Below are 15742 nucleotides of genomic sequence, written 5' to 3'. Positions count from 1 at the left end.
GAGTTTTAAAAAGAAGCTTCTTTTCATTTTAAAGACTATTTCTGATGCCTTGAATCATGACATCACCAGAAATTAAGTCTTAAAATAAAGGAAGCTCTTAATTTACATTTTCCTTCAAACTGCAGTTGATTTAGAAATAAATGCCTGTGCTGGAAATGCAGAGTACAGCTTGTAAATGATTTTTTTTTTTAACTGATAAGCTCATCATAATTTTATATGGCTTGCCAACTGGAACTAGCTGTCACTGGAACAGAGTTTACAAGTGACCCTTTCATACCATACCATAAGGGTTTTAATTCACAGCTTGCAGAACTGCCTTTGCCTACCTTTTGATCCTATGTACTTTGTATTATGTCTGGATGATCATCTCTACCAGACAATAAGCTCCTTTGAGGGCAGGGGCTGTGCCTTAGTCATTTTTGTATCTCTCTACTCTCCCTCCTCCCAACCCAGCCTAGTGCTTTGCAGAGTAAATACTTTAAAATGTTTGCCAAATATAGGCAAAATTTTATTCTAGTCACTTATTTCACCCTTTAAGGCAACTTGATGTTATTTATTTTTTTAATCTCGCATCACAAGCTAAGAGAGTTAGGTGGTTTTCTGTAGTGCAGCCCTAAGAGATAGCTCAGAAACAAGAGTCCTATAAATCGGATAGAGAAGGGATAGAAAAAGTCCTATCAAGTGGTTCAGGTTGGTGCCTAATTTTCATTAAGTTCATTGCCACATTCTCTTGACAACTTTAAGGTCTGGGCTTCTGAGGAAAGACCCATTTTCTTGTTTGGGAAGAAAATTTAACTCGTCAAATTTTCTTATTATTTAACTCGTCAAAATTAAGTAAAATATTTATCACTTTTGTGACCATCACCATTATGCTGAGAACCTCCATGAGTCATACAGGCTTTTCTTTAGCCTAGATTCAAGTGTCACCTCTTTCTAGAAGCCTTCTGTGATTGTTCTGGCCAGTGTTTATTTGTCTCTTCTCTAACTATTTATAGCACTGTACACCATTACTTTGGCATTTAATATACTACCGATATTGTAAGCTCTTGAGGGCAGAGCTGCCTACTTTTTTCATTCCCTCTACATCTCCTAACATGAGTATAGATTCTATAGTAGCCAGAGTCTTCATGCATAAGACTCTGGAATCTATGTTCTCACCCTACCATCTCTATCATGCACTAGTCCTTCTGATAGTTCCATTTGGATGACCTCACATTATTTCCAATTCAACATACTTACAATTAACTCATACATTTCCTTAAAGTTAGCTTCTTAATTCCTTAGTTTCTTGAGCCACCTAGGCCTTAAACATCACTGTAACCTTTGACTCTCCTCCTCCTTCGTTTTTCTTCACATCTAATCATATCTCTAGAATGCTTGCTTCTCAAGTTTTTGTCTTCCCATTTCTACCTGCTGGCAACTCTCTAATCCATCTTTTATCATCTCACACTTAGACTACTGCAGTGATCTAATCTTAAGTCTCAACTTTATACCCTGAGATCATTTCATCGCCACCAGATTTATTTTCCTAAAACTCTGCAAGAATATATTTTTCTTGCTCACAATTTTGCTTGAAATTGTTCCTCAAGTGGCTTGTCACTGCCTTCAAAGTTGAAGGCCAAACTCCTTGGCTTGGCTTCAAGGATATTCTACATCTAGCCTGAAACAAACAACTTTTCATTTCTTTTCTACTTCCTTCCTTCCTTCCTTCCTTCCTTCCTTCCTTCCTTCCTTCCTTCCTTCCTTCCTTCCTTCTTTCTCTCTCTCCTCTTTCTTTCTTTTCCTTTCTTTCTTCTTTTTTCTTTCTTTCTTTCTTCTTTCTTTTCTTCTTTCTCCTTCTTTCCTTCCTTCCCTCCTTCCCTCCCTCCCTCCCTCCCTCCCTCCTTTCTTTCTTTCTTTCTTTCTTTCTTTCTTTCTTTCTTTCTTTCTTTCTTTCTTTCTTTCTTTCTTTCTTTCTTTCTTTCTTTCTTCTTTCTTTCTTTCTTTCTTCTCTCTCTCTCTTCTTTCTTTCTTTCTTTCTTTCTTTCTTTCTTTCTTTCTTTCTTTCTTTCTTTCTTTCTTTCTTTCTTTCTTTCTTTTCTTTCTCTTCACTGAGTCTCACTTTGTTACCCAGGCTGGAGTGCAATGGCAGGATCCCAGCTCACTGCAACCTCCACCTCCCAGAGCTCAAGGGATCTTCCTGCCTCAGCCTCCTGAGTAGCTGGGACCCCAGGCACACGCCACCATGCCCAACTAGTTTTCATATTTTTTGGTAGAGACAGGATTTTGCCATGATGGCTAGGCTGGTCTCGAACTCCTGACCTCAGGTGATCCACCTGCCTCATCCTCCCAAAGTGCTGGGATTACAGGTGTGAGCCACCGTGCCTGGCCCAATATTTCTAAATATATCTCATGATTTCCCTGTAAGAACCAAATGAATCTAATCAATGTCCTAAAATGTGCTTTGCATATTCCCTTGATTATACTTTTGTTTCTGTTGTTTATTCTGTTAGGAATGTTATTCATCTTCCTCTGCCAATATAATTATCTGTTCTTTTAGATGCAACTCCAGAGTTAAACACAATCCTTGGTACAACAATGATCTGCTGAATGAATGTGCAGACTCAAGTCCCACTTCATCTAGAAATCATTCCTACTAACTAGAGCCCATAATGATGTTTTTTTTTTTCCTTTTAGGGTTTATGTTACATGATTACCTCCACTAATAATCTGGGACTTGGCAAGTTTCCCTCCTATTGTTTAATTTGAATATGTCTTTCTAGCCAACTGTATTCTAAACTCCCTTTGGTTAAGTATTCTATCTTTTACATTTTGTACCTCTCACTTAGTCAATTGCAGAATCTCATGTGTAGTCAACTGACAATATTTCTCTTAGTCTGTTTGGTGTTGCTAAAAAGGAATACCTGAGGCTGGGTCATTTATAAAGAAAAGTAGCTTATTTGGCTCATGTTTCTGCTGGCTAGAAAGTTCAAGATTGGGCATCTGGTGAGAGCATTAGGCTTCTCCTACTCATGAAGAAAGGGGAAGGGATCCAGCGTGTGCAGAGATCAAATGGCAAAAGAAGAAACAAGAGAGAGGGGCCAGGCTCTGTTTAACAACCAGGTCTTCTGGGAAGGAATAGAATGGGAACTAACTCGTTGCTCCCTACACTCACAAACAGGGAGAGCATTAATCTATTCATGATTTAACCTCATGACCCAAATATCTCCCACTAGGCCCCACCTCCAACATTGGGGATCAAATTCCAACATGAGATTTGGAGGGGACAAACATCCAAACTATAGCATCTGTGTAGATTATTCACAGGTGCTCAACAAATTGTTGTTGTCAAATCAAATATGGAAGTAGGGACAGTAATACTGACTGAAGCTTTTTAGTTTTCTTGTCTCCTGTTAATTGATTTACTCCTATCCTTCAGAACCTTTGTATTTTTAAAGTCAAAACTGATATTATTTAACATTGTTTTGCTGCAGCCTTTAATTTTCGCAGGCTTTTAAGGTAATAGACTTCTGAGATGATATTATATGAATATATTTAAATTACGTATGATGAAATACAGCAATAGTTAAATTTACACTACTGGAAGCAACAACAACAACAGCAACAACAACACTAATGGACTACAGCGTAGTTGACCTCGTACTTCAGTGACCTTTGATGACTAAACAATGTATCAATTTGATCATTTACAAATCAATTGTCAAAATGGTAAAAATGAAACAAATCAACGCTACCAATCTTATTTGCCATGCAAATTGTAACACAGCAGAACATGTCTAATCTTTGTAATCATGTATCTGAATAAAAAGTGAAACTATAGTTAATGCCTAAAATGCTTTGTGTAGATTTTGAATACATCAAGAGGGATGGCAACTCCCCTGCTCATATATAGCTAAGGAGACACAGTTTCAAGGTATTCATTTAATCTTCACTTGGAAATATATGTTATTAATTTCAATGAGTACATATGCCCTGTGAACAATTAGAAATATCAGTAAGACTAAGTATGGTTCATTATTAAGGGAGAGCCTGGTGAGGAGAGGCAAAGTAAGGCAACGTATTGCAAACTTTTTAGAATAGGTGATCCTCAATACTCATTTCCTGTTATTTTTATAAATATCTAAGAAACATTTTAGCTGATGCAAAGAACAATAATAAAGGTACGATGTGGCAAAGTTTAAGGACTCAAATTTGCACCCATCATACGAAATTCTAGAATTCCTAGTTTATAATTTAAATAAGCGTGTATGTGTGTGAATATGTGAGTGTGTCTGTGTGTATGTAATTTGTTTTCATGCTTACAAGAAAGAGAGAAAGAAAAGGAAAAACAGCAAAAAGATCTTAGTCGTTGTGTAAATTTATACTAATTTTACATCCACTAAAATTAGTATAAATAAAAAAGGGCAATTTGTTGTAAGAAACAGAGAATTTCAAGGAAACTTAAGATTGAAAGAGTAGTTTGGTCTTCATGAGAAACTGGAAACAATGGCTGGAAAGCTGTCAGGAAACTGGGCAGCTTCTCTCTCTTTTACCCCTCTCTCTCCAGATTGACTTTCATGATATCAGCAAATAGAAAAACCTAGCCTTCTTTACAGCCTCTGAATTTCTATGTTCTCAGTTCAACTGAACAGCAGAGGCTGAGTCACAATCTCTGCATGACAAGTCCAAATTCCTAAGAGAAGGATCTGATTGGTACACTTTGAAGTAAATGTTTACCTTAACCTGATCGCTGTGGTTTAGGGGAGGGCCCAAAAGAAAAATCAGCACAGCTTAGGTCAAATGTTACCACATGTCCAATCATCTTGGGCTCAGAGGCAGAGGTGGTATGAATTAAATGATACATACACAGCACCTGAAGTTCATCCCTATTGAAGGATTGTGGGAAATGGAGTCATGGGATTGGCAGACACCCTAAACAAATGAATATAATGGCCAGTGACAGGGGATAGGAAAGAGGGAGGAGAGGTAAAAGAGAAAAGAAGGAAGAGGGAGACATTTAACCATCTTACTGTTATATAGTCATTTATTTTTGATATATTTGATACACAATCCAGGGCAATCGCTATTTCTCGTTGTTTTATTATTTATTGTTACTATTCTGCTTACATTATCTGATAAACTTTTTAAAACCTCATACGCTGATGATTTATGCATAATTATAATTCACTGGCAGTTTATTTTACACGTAATCTAATTTTCCATTCTAAATAAAACATCTAAATGAAAACCTAAATAGGTCTTTTATATACTCATTAACACAGTATGTAAAAATCAAGACGGTGCCTAGAATCCTGTATGCAGTGCTCTACTTTGGTGAGGCAGAGTTTATCAATTAACATGCAGTTTCCTTACATTAAAAAAGAAGTGTTCATATCTATTAGCTGGAATTAAAAAGGCATATTTATAAGATAAAAATAGTTTTGCGTCTAGTTCGGTAGCATCTATATTTTACCATGCTTGTATTTGAAAGTGCTAACTTTTCCTTCAGACTCATCAGAAGTGTATTTTAAATTAACTGAATTTTTGCATTTTTTTTAAACAATGTCCTCTATGAATTTTGTCACTAGGTGTTGAATTTTACTAGCTCTGTCAGTCTTACAGAACAGTTAAACTACCTGGCCTGATGGGTTAGGTGGCTGGGACCTGCGGTTACGGAGGGGCTGTGAGGCTGGCAAAAGCTAGATTGGTAGGAGTTAATAGAACAAATAATTTTTAAAAATTAGGGAAAATAGTTTTACATTATAAAATACAATCAAATGTAAATATGTATTGGAAAGAGGGCATGCAAATGAGACTTTCTGGCAGAGAGTGGGGGTGAGGATGAAGTGGTTGCACGGAGGCACTGTGTTTTCTTCATCTTAATCAGGTTAGTGATGTGGAAAAAGTCCTGGGCTAGAAATGAAGAGATCTGGGTTCTAACTCATAAGGCAATGTTTACGGGCCGTGTGACTTTGGGCAACTCACTTGTATTCCTTGAGCCCTAGTTTCCTCATTGACAAAATGAGATGGTTGGACAAAACGGTCTCTAAGGTGCCTTTCAGCAATTTGATTCGATGACCTAACATGATTCATAGAACTGTGATTCTCAATTCTGCTAATCCATGCAATTTCTTCCTGTCAAGGGTTGGTATCAACAATTGATGTGACCCATGATACCTATAAAAAGACTGTTTAGCTTGTATGTCTCCTTTCTTTTCCCTGAGGTTGCATATTATGTTCATGCTGCCCTGGCTTCTCCTTGGTGATGAGAAAGGAATTCCATTTTCAGGAAGAGGCTGAGGGAGGCTGGGTGCCTTCTGATGAATGGGAAGCCATGGAAAGGGTAGCAGCCACCATTTTCTTTCCTGGCAAGCTGCACTGTCCCAGTCCCTGGTATTAAATCAGGGACTGGCATAAGACAAGTTTGACAATTGAGCAGGAAAGAAATGCAAACTAAAGGCGATGGGGTTATCAGGCAGTTCCCTCTTCACTCCATCTCAGGCAAGCTTCAGGATCGAAGAAAAGGTTAAAAGTGTGTGGCAATTTGTAACTTGGAGATAGAAGAATTCATTTTTTAATAGGAAAGCTAAATTATATGTAAAAAAGAAACTTTTATTAAAGCAGTTCCATCAGAGTGACTCTGATTAAGAAGTAGAGCAATTTTCATCATGTAAATTATGTTTTTAAATTTGAATAACATAGTAATACTTTTATTCATGTTATCCACCATTTAAAAGAAATAAATAATTTGGTCAACCCCCTGCATTTTCACGAAGCAAAATTCCATTACAATTCTTGAGTAATTGAAACTGTGGTGATTTATAGAACCATCCAATTACAGGAATTCAGTGCAATTATTTTTCTAATAAAGTTAGTTTTCACTTACATGTGTCTGTTATTTCCTGTGAGTGTGAGGATGCTTTAAAAATCTTTTTCAGATGAGCTCTGGATATTATCGTACCTGTAGAGAGATATTTATTGAAACTGTCAGATAAATGTAGAGCCCATAAAGGAAGGCATGATTATAAATTTTAGTATGTCTACTTATCTTTGTTTTTCTGCCAGCATCAATAAACAATTGTGAATGTTTTTCAGTAACCTATTGACCATAGTACATTGAGTGGAAGTCTGGAATTTTAAAAATAATTAAATTGAAATGTTAATGCCGACATATTCTATTTAGGCAGTAATGCTGCAGTAAAGATTGGATTACACTGGGCCAGTGCCTCTTAGCATTCTAACAATTATGTCCTCCCCTGTTTTCACTGAATGAAAGTTGAGGTAATTCAGGCGAATGTGATTGTCAGGCTTTGCCCTCTATTCGCCCTTAACTGTAGTTTTATGATTGGAGAAAAGTATAAGAGCATCAGAAAAATTTAATATGCAATTAATTATTTAACTGATCCTTCTACAGACATTTGCTCAGTGAGCCCACATATGTCCCAGATACTTTGCTAGGCCATGGAGATACTGAGATTAATTGACCTCATGTCAACTCTCAAGGAGGTCACAAATCCGGAAGTCTCTGCACAATACAGAATAGTAAAGTTGCAGACTAGCAGTGGGTGAAGGAGGGCAGGGGGATAGGAGAAACTTGTGACATTTCCCACCTCAGCCAAGTCAGTTTGGTGACTGGGGTTCACAATCAATAAAAGTTATTTTGGAAAAATGGCTCCTTTCTTCTAGAGTCTCTTGCTCCCTTTAACTATAAGGGGTTAATTTCCTCATCTCTCAGGAGTGAGAGGTGGACAAAAAGTAGAGCGTAACTCGGAAGGAAAAAGAGAGAGAGAAATCAATTTATTTCAGACCAAAACCATGCTTTTAAACTATGAACCCCTGTGTAGAGTTATTATAAGTCTAATATTGCTCTACTGTATACCTAAAGGTTTGGATCACTTTTAGTTTAATGACAAAGTCTATGTTTTAAAAGGTCAGCCAATGAATTAAACATGTGTGTGGTAGGTTTTTGCATTGCTCTACCGTTTCAGAGATACAATCCAGTGGAGAAGGCAATGTGCTTGATGTACAATGCTATCAGGTTTTGTTATCTAGCAGGCTTTCTCCACAATTTGTACAGCTTAAAAGGAGAGAAAAGTGAGCTGTTTTCTAGGTGTAAAGGTAAGCTGGAGTTACACAATTAAAAAATAGTTGCCTTCAAAGTAAAATACACACTTAACTATGGCAAAATTATGGATACCAGTGCATGGGATTATCGAAACAAACAGAAACACACTGATCTATAAATTAAATGCAGCTCTTTGAACTGAATCCCATTGTGCACATGGAGGGTTCTGTGTGAGGAAGATTGGTTTCCATTGAGTGTGTTCTGAAGTGGACAAGGAGAGAAGTCTTGACATCCACACATTACAACACTGGGTTGTAAAGGTCTGACCAAGAAATGATTGTCAGTGAATCATCTGCTGATGACCAAGAAAATCAGGAGGGTTCATTTGAACAATATCAGGTGCCTTGAAAATATGGCATAATGTCAGAAAAGCTTCAGATATTATACAATATTAAGGAAGGGATTTCAGTGAGGTTCCACATAGTCTGGTAAAAAAAACCTTTTTACTTTAACATCCTTATGAATGATCAAGGGACATTCATTACATTTATAGCTGATAGTGAATTAAGTTTTATTTGTTACAAACACCAGAGAGAACAAAGAATTGCCAGGTTAGAAACATACTAGAAAGACAAAAAGCATGGCCTAACCTGGGTAGGTTTAGAATAAATACCATGGATGGAAATAGAATGCTTGTAGACACTGAGTGGTAAACAATGAAATATAAGTCATATCTTCCTCTGTCTGGCCCCTGCCAATTCCTTTTCTGAACAGCAGCAGCAGCAACAACAACCACTACAGCAGCAAAAACAATCCCAGCAATAAAAAAGATTTAAGCATGGTTTCCTCAAACATGCAGAAAGGCAGCATTAAAGTGTAAGAAAAATAAAGTCCAAGTAGTAAACCCACAACATAGTAGTATTTGAGAGTGTCTGTACAAAACGCACGGCTCCCAAAACAGTGCTTGGCTCAGAGGGCTGGTCTACAATTCAAAATATGTGAAATCAGGGAGGCTTTTCCTTAGCATTTCCAAGAACTGTTTTAGAGAAGATTAACAAAGAGGATTGTCTGGATCTGCATTGCTATTTTACAAGAGGTTAAGAGTGAATTCAGCTAGCAAGAGTGGCCCATTCTCCGAAATAGGCCTTACCAAGGAGGGAATTATCAATCATTTTCACCTCATTCGTGCTAGAGTCACAGCAGTGAAAAAATTTCCCCTCATAAAATGTCAAGCCTTTCACAAACATGCTATTTTAATTACCACAATCTAAATTTTCATCCGTGTCCTCAGAGTTAACATTCCGATATGGGCACTTTAAGGAGGAGACATTTCAGCTGTATTTTAAAGTCCATAAAGAGTAGTAGATAAATAGTTTACAATGGCCAATTCTTCGTGCAGGAGGGTGTGGGCAACTGAAAAATGGAGCTCGCAGAGCAAATTGGTACTCTCTTTTGGAGGTAAAGTGCTCATACGTTTAAGGTAATTTACCTCTTCCAAGAAGACCATTTTGCTCTCTGAAGGAATAATTTAGTTCAAAAGGGTACAAATTCAGCATCATTAAGGCTTTGAGGAGCTGCATTTTCTATTATAAGCAAATCCTGGAGAAGCTAATTTGCCTGAATTAGATGATCACTTTGAATCCAGGAGGGAGTATATTTTACTTACCTTACTCATAGTCATCAATTTTCTTTTGATTGCCCAGGTGTGTATGAAAATGTGTTATGTATTATACACAAGCTTAATAAAATAAGACCAAATCCCTTTTTCTAAGTAGCATATGTTCAGCTGTATCTTAGCACATGTCCCAGTTACTGGTAAACATGGATATACAGAATATGATTCTTCATTAAAAGGAGTTTATGAAGTTTTTATTTTTGACAGGAAGGCGCCTAGGGTAGACAACAGAACAGAGCTGGCCTAACTTTCATGGATGTGGTAAGGACTGACTTTTAACAGCTATGAAAGTGCTTTCAATATTAAGCCTTATGGAACCACTAATTACATTCATTATTTAAAAGGCATAATGGGAAGAAATAAAACCAAGAAAATTTTAGGGAAAATATCTAGAATTAGTGCCTAATAAGCAGCTTTTTCAATGGCTAAAGAGTAGGTGAAGGTTACTGGTAGAAAATCTATTACTGCAGTGACTTAAAATGGGAATACAGGAAATGTGCTGGAGGAAAGTGAAAATCATTAGGGTGCTGCAATTTAAACATTAGGCAGTGACCATCTGGCCACCCTCTTGGCTCCTTGGTTCATAACCTGTCAATAAATCTCACATTAATCGACACTTATTGTGCTTTGCCTATAGAACGATCGAAGCAGCTGTGTTATTCTTTTCACAGCTCTTCTTACTTAAAGTGTGTCACTGCACTTCAGTTGCAAATGGAAGCAACACTATTTTGTTTGCTTATGACCCAAGTCACTTGTCAAACCTATTGTAGACTTCCATATATTGGAGATGTGTAAGAAAGGTGCTGTAAGGATTGAGATGCAAATCAAAGAGTAGCTTATTTCAAACCGAAGGAGTTCTAGTTTTATTATTTAGCAATGCATTATACCTAAGACATTTTCTACCCTAAGTAATAGAATTGACCTCAAAGGATAACCACTAACAGCCAAATACCTGACTACTAACACAACAAAATCATATCTAGCTATATTTTAATTTGGCTTCATTTACTTCATGCAATATCTTATATACGTTTAGGAAATTAGAAGAAGAGAAAAATCTCTTTGATGCCTGAATTTTTAAAAATCGTTTCACTCTGTGGGGTTGTATACAACAGGCAACAATTATTTTGGCAACCTAATCACAAATATTCATTTTTTAATGTTAGTCTTTATAAGGTAACTTTAAGAATCTTTAAATATTCTCTTTAAGCACTGTTAGAAATCTACTTGCCGATCACAGAACATGTTCGTTGTCTGAAAACAGGGAATTAGCTTTGTCAAAATACATCAAACCTAATTTCGGTACTTCTTTTGTGGAGAAGTCAAAGGGTCTATGACCCATGTTGGCATAGAAAGATACTTTATTTGTGTAGCTGACTTCTCGGCAGTTCTAATAAAACCTGAGTTTAAAATGCAGTAAATTCTTCTTATTTGTGGTAGTTATGTTTTACAAACTACTGAACCATTGCTTTTAGAAGAAACGTAGGGCTAAGTTCCTATAAGCTTCTGGTCACATTTTTGTTAACTAATCAATATATAACTTTGTTTTATGTGTGTTTCTGTTTAGTACATTCTATTTAACATATTCTGGCTGGGCGCAGTGGCTCATGCCTGCAATCTCAGCACTTTGGGAGGCCGAGGCAGGTGGATCTTCTGAGGTTGGGAGTTCAAGACCAACCTGGGTAACATGGTGAAACCCTGTCTCTACTAAAAATACAAAATTAACTGGGCATAGTGGTGCGTGCCTGTAATCCCAGCTGCTCAGGAGGCTGAGGAAGGAGAATCACTTGAACCCAGGAGGCAGGGGTTGCAGTGAGCTGAGATCGTGCCATTGCACTCCAGCCTCGGTGACAGAGTGAGACTCCATCTCCAAAACACAACACAACACAACAAAACGAAACAAAAAACAAAAAAAGAAACCATATTCTGTTTTTTCATTAACCTTGGACTCATGGCCCACAGCAGTACTATTTATGCCTGAATGATGCTTGTTAACATTTTTTTTTTTTTTTTTGGAAAAAAAATCACACACAGACTTCTTGTGCTTAGGAACACGTGATGGTACTTCAGCACCACGCTTGGGGGCCATTTTAAACTGTTAAAATCATCCCCCCAGAAAAACAAAAAATGTGTAAAATATGGCACCAAATAGACCACAAAAGGGACATTGGTTTACAGTATGAGACCTGAAACAAGAAGGCAGAGTGTTCCCTTGTTTAATTTTAGCAGGGAGTATGCGTATTGGACTACTGAAATTTTTTGCCACTCTCTGCATGTTCACTAATGACCATGAAGCAACATGGATGTTGATTGTGAAGTTACAAATACAATTTCAGCAAGCAGGCAAATTAGTAAGTTTGGAATCTGCAAATAATGAAGATTGACTGTACCTATTATGGGGTAATGATTTTTTTATACTTCTTATTTAAAACTGATTAAAAAGGTATTCTTTACTTGCAAAGAATAAATTAGAAATACATATGATTTTGACTTGGTACTTAAGTTTCAAATTTTGCCCTTGGACATTTATTTCAGTAAATTAACTTGAAAATAAGGTTTGATCTTCTCTTAAGTTGGTCTAACAATTGCAGTTATTTCAGTGGCCCTATTCAGGAGCTCAGTAGCTAAGAGAGTACAAATTACAAAAATACATGGGAAGGCAATAACAGGAAAAGAAATCAAGGAACAAAATACATGTTCTCAGTATTCTAGTCGATAGAAAGTTCAAAGAGCTGAGATGTGCTTAATCAACACTTGTTGAAGGAACTTGACAATTTATATTTTACTTTATAATTTATAATTGAAAATGGTATGAGAAGAAGGATGGATGGAAACATTTATTTGAAGATAATAATACCATTAAATTAACTCCATGACATACTACATTGCCATTATTTGGACCATGCTTTATATAGCCTCAATTCTGAAGTGCCTAGTGTTGGCCAATATTTAAGACACGAGCATTTGATTCCCTATAAAATAAAAATGGTCTAACAGACATTTTATAAAGTGTGCTCTGTTGAAATGTATCATTCTGTACTGCCAGGAGAGCATGCACTTTGAATTGAAAGGTAGTGAGAAGAAAATAGGGAATGACTTATGCATGGTGCTTTCAAGCTCACAACAGAAATAGCTCTAGCAAATGTGGTCACTCAAGAAAGTTCAAAGGTGCTGGTGTCTGAGTTTGGGAAGGCAGAAGAAGAGTTACAAAGCTTAGAAGACATTTCAATTAAAACTTTTAAAATATAAAATAATTAATGTGTGAAATTCACTGTAAATGGAGGAGGAAAAGCAAAACCTGAATGTTTAAAAACAAAAGAATAGAATAGCACTAGCACACGAGAACAAAGAAAGTCACGTTAAACAGGCAGATAGAAGTGTGCATTATTATCTTTTCTACACTGGCAAGTTCAAACATCAGCTGGGAAGAGATGAGAGTGATTTGATGTCTCTCTTATCTTGACTTTATCATATGAAACTATGTAACCTCTTTCCTGTCTTGTGTTTTTGCCTTCAGTCTGTGGCTTCATACAACAGGTTTATCTTCTAGGCCACATTTATGAAAAAGGAAAAGAACTGAAGACAAAGAAAAAAATCAAGCTTTTAAAAGGATGCCAATTTTGTCTAGAAACTGCCATTACAGAGATAACAGGATTTAAAAACTTGTCTAAATTTCTTTTAATGTATTTAGAAAACACACTTTCTATAACTGAGATGATCCCTATGAAAAGGAAAAATGACTTTCAGCACATTGCATTGTGCCATAATACACTTTCCTGGAATTTTTTTGATACTAGTCATTAAGATGCATAAGGCCAAACCCAGGAATATGGTTTTGTCTGATAAGATGTGTCAAAATGCACAAGCCCAGCCAATGAAGGAGAATAGTTGTCACTTGAGAGAAGCTGGGGAGAAAAGGCAAAGGCATTTTTAACAACCTCTCACAAGACACCAGAGTTTTAGAAAACTGATGAGTGAGTTAGTTCCCAGGGGCATCCTAGGTTAGAGTACTTGTCTATCTTAAAGGGATTCTTTAGTTTTATGTTAAAGAGCTTTACCTCTGAGAAGTGAGGAAGGACTCTTAGTCTCTCGTTGGTGTTTCTGTACTGCGCAGCTGCGCAAAGAGTAGCCACTCAGGGTCCCCTCATAGAGTAGGCAGAATTTATGTTAAGGTACAGGCCACCAAAATAAATCCCAAAGGGGTTTCCACAAGTTCTGAAGTTTTAACAAACACTCAAGTCCCTCTGAAATATGATTATTGATAGTTAATATTTTTTTGAGCACTTACTATGCACCAGCATTGTGTTGACAACTTTCTACATACCATACTAGTTTGTTTAATTCTCATGATAGCCCTATAGGATAAGTGCTCTTTTATGCCCATTGTACAGATGAGGAAAGTCATGCAAAAAGAAGTTAAATAACTTGCCCAAGGACATATTGAAAGGATGTGGTGGAGCCATAGTCCAACTGTAGTTGGTATTATTCATTAACATAAGAGTCAGGAATTAGATTGTCTAGCTAGTTTATTTGAAAGGCTGTAAAAGACTAGTTCTCAGTAACAGTAAGTTGTAAGGTGAGTGAGTGAGAGAGACAGGGATTATGGAATGCTACAGAGAATGAAGAGTGTTAATGTGGAGGACTAGGGACAACCAAGAAGAATTATAAGAATACTAAGAATTGAGACACAAAAGGGAAGAAAGGGAACACTCAAAGGAGTTTTTAAAGGTGCCTTCACAAATTTTCCAAGGTCCAGTTCTAAGAATTACCATTAGTATTGAAATCCAGATATGCCTTAAAATTCAGAATAGGTACACTATAGCAAAGCTGGTTGCAAAAGAAAATTGTACTCCCTCTTTGTATTCTCTTATGCCAGAGGAAATATGGAGATGTTCAAATAATTTTAACATGTGGGCAAAATATAGGATGGCTTCTTGTTATTGTGGCTCCCTGGCTGAGGTGTGACCATCATGCCAACAAGTAGCTGAAGCAAATTTCAGGTAAGTTGTCCCTCAAACTATAATCTTCCATAGCTCTGGTACACCTTAACCAAGACACCAGTGAGAAGCAGGGGCCAATGTCTAGCTTAATCTATTATGCTGGAACTATCGTAGTGTCCTGCTGGATTTGAGCTAGAGAATTATGATGTAATGATATTAATAAATGAGGGCTTCCCAATTATGCTACTGTGAGGTTTTAATTAAGACATAGCAATCAATTTTACTTTTTTATTAGTTTCCGAGGGTTAATATTAATCTATATTATTGCTTCACAGGATGCAATGGTATACCACACACAGATATATATGCACACAAACATATTTGCACATGCATACATGCATATATGTACATACATGAGAACACACACATCTCTACTTCTATTCCACAGCATTCAGAGACTCTAAAATAGTTACAACTTATTTCCAAGCTAGTAATAAGTGCCATAATAAAGAATTCTCACTTGCTGACTTGTAATTGGTATAACCCAACAATTTAAGATATTAACAGGTCATAAAATTTCTTTTTACTTTGAGGTAAAGTTTCTTCACTATGGGATGACTGATGTTTTAAACTAATTTTCATTTAAATAAGTCTCATAACCCTGAAGCGGTTGGCAGTTTTTTAAGTAGAATCATAGATATTGAGAGTTGGAAGAAACCCTAAGGCTAGGTCAGCATAACCTCCCTTTTGATAATTCAATTTTCTCTCCAACAGCCCACCAAAAACTCTCAGATCATCTCTCTCTCTGTCCCTCCCCTCTTCTTTTCTTTCCTAAATTCATTTATTCAAACAATTGAATGCCTATTATGTGCCAGCTTTGTTCCTACATGATGCAGACAGAAAAATTAATAAGATGCCGTCATTAATTTTAAGATACTCACAGTTGAATAGAGTTGACAGATATGCAAGCAGAAAATTTTCTACAATGTGGGCCATAGAAGAAAAAAATAAGAACAGAAAAGGAACAGATAGTATAGAGGAGAGAATAATTAACTTGCATGTGGATGTAGTGGGGGTTGGGCA

Source organism: Macaca nemestrina, chromosome X (genome assembly GCF_043159975.1).
Source record: "Macaca nemestrina isolate mMacNem1 chromosome X, mMacNem.hap1, whole genome shotgun sequence".
NCBI lineage: Eukaryota > Metazoa > Chordata > Mammalia > Primates > Cercopithecidae > Macaca > Macaca nemestrina.
This window is presented reverse-complemented; position numbering follows the sequence as displayed.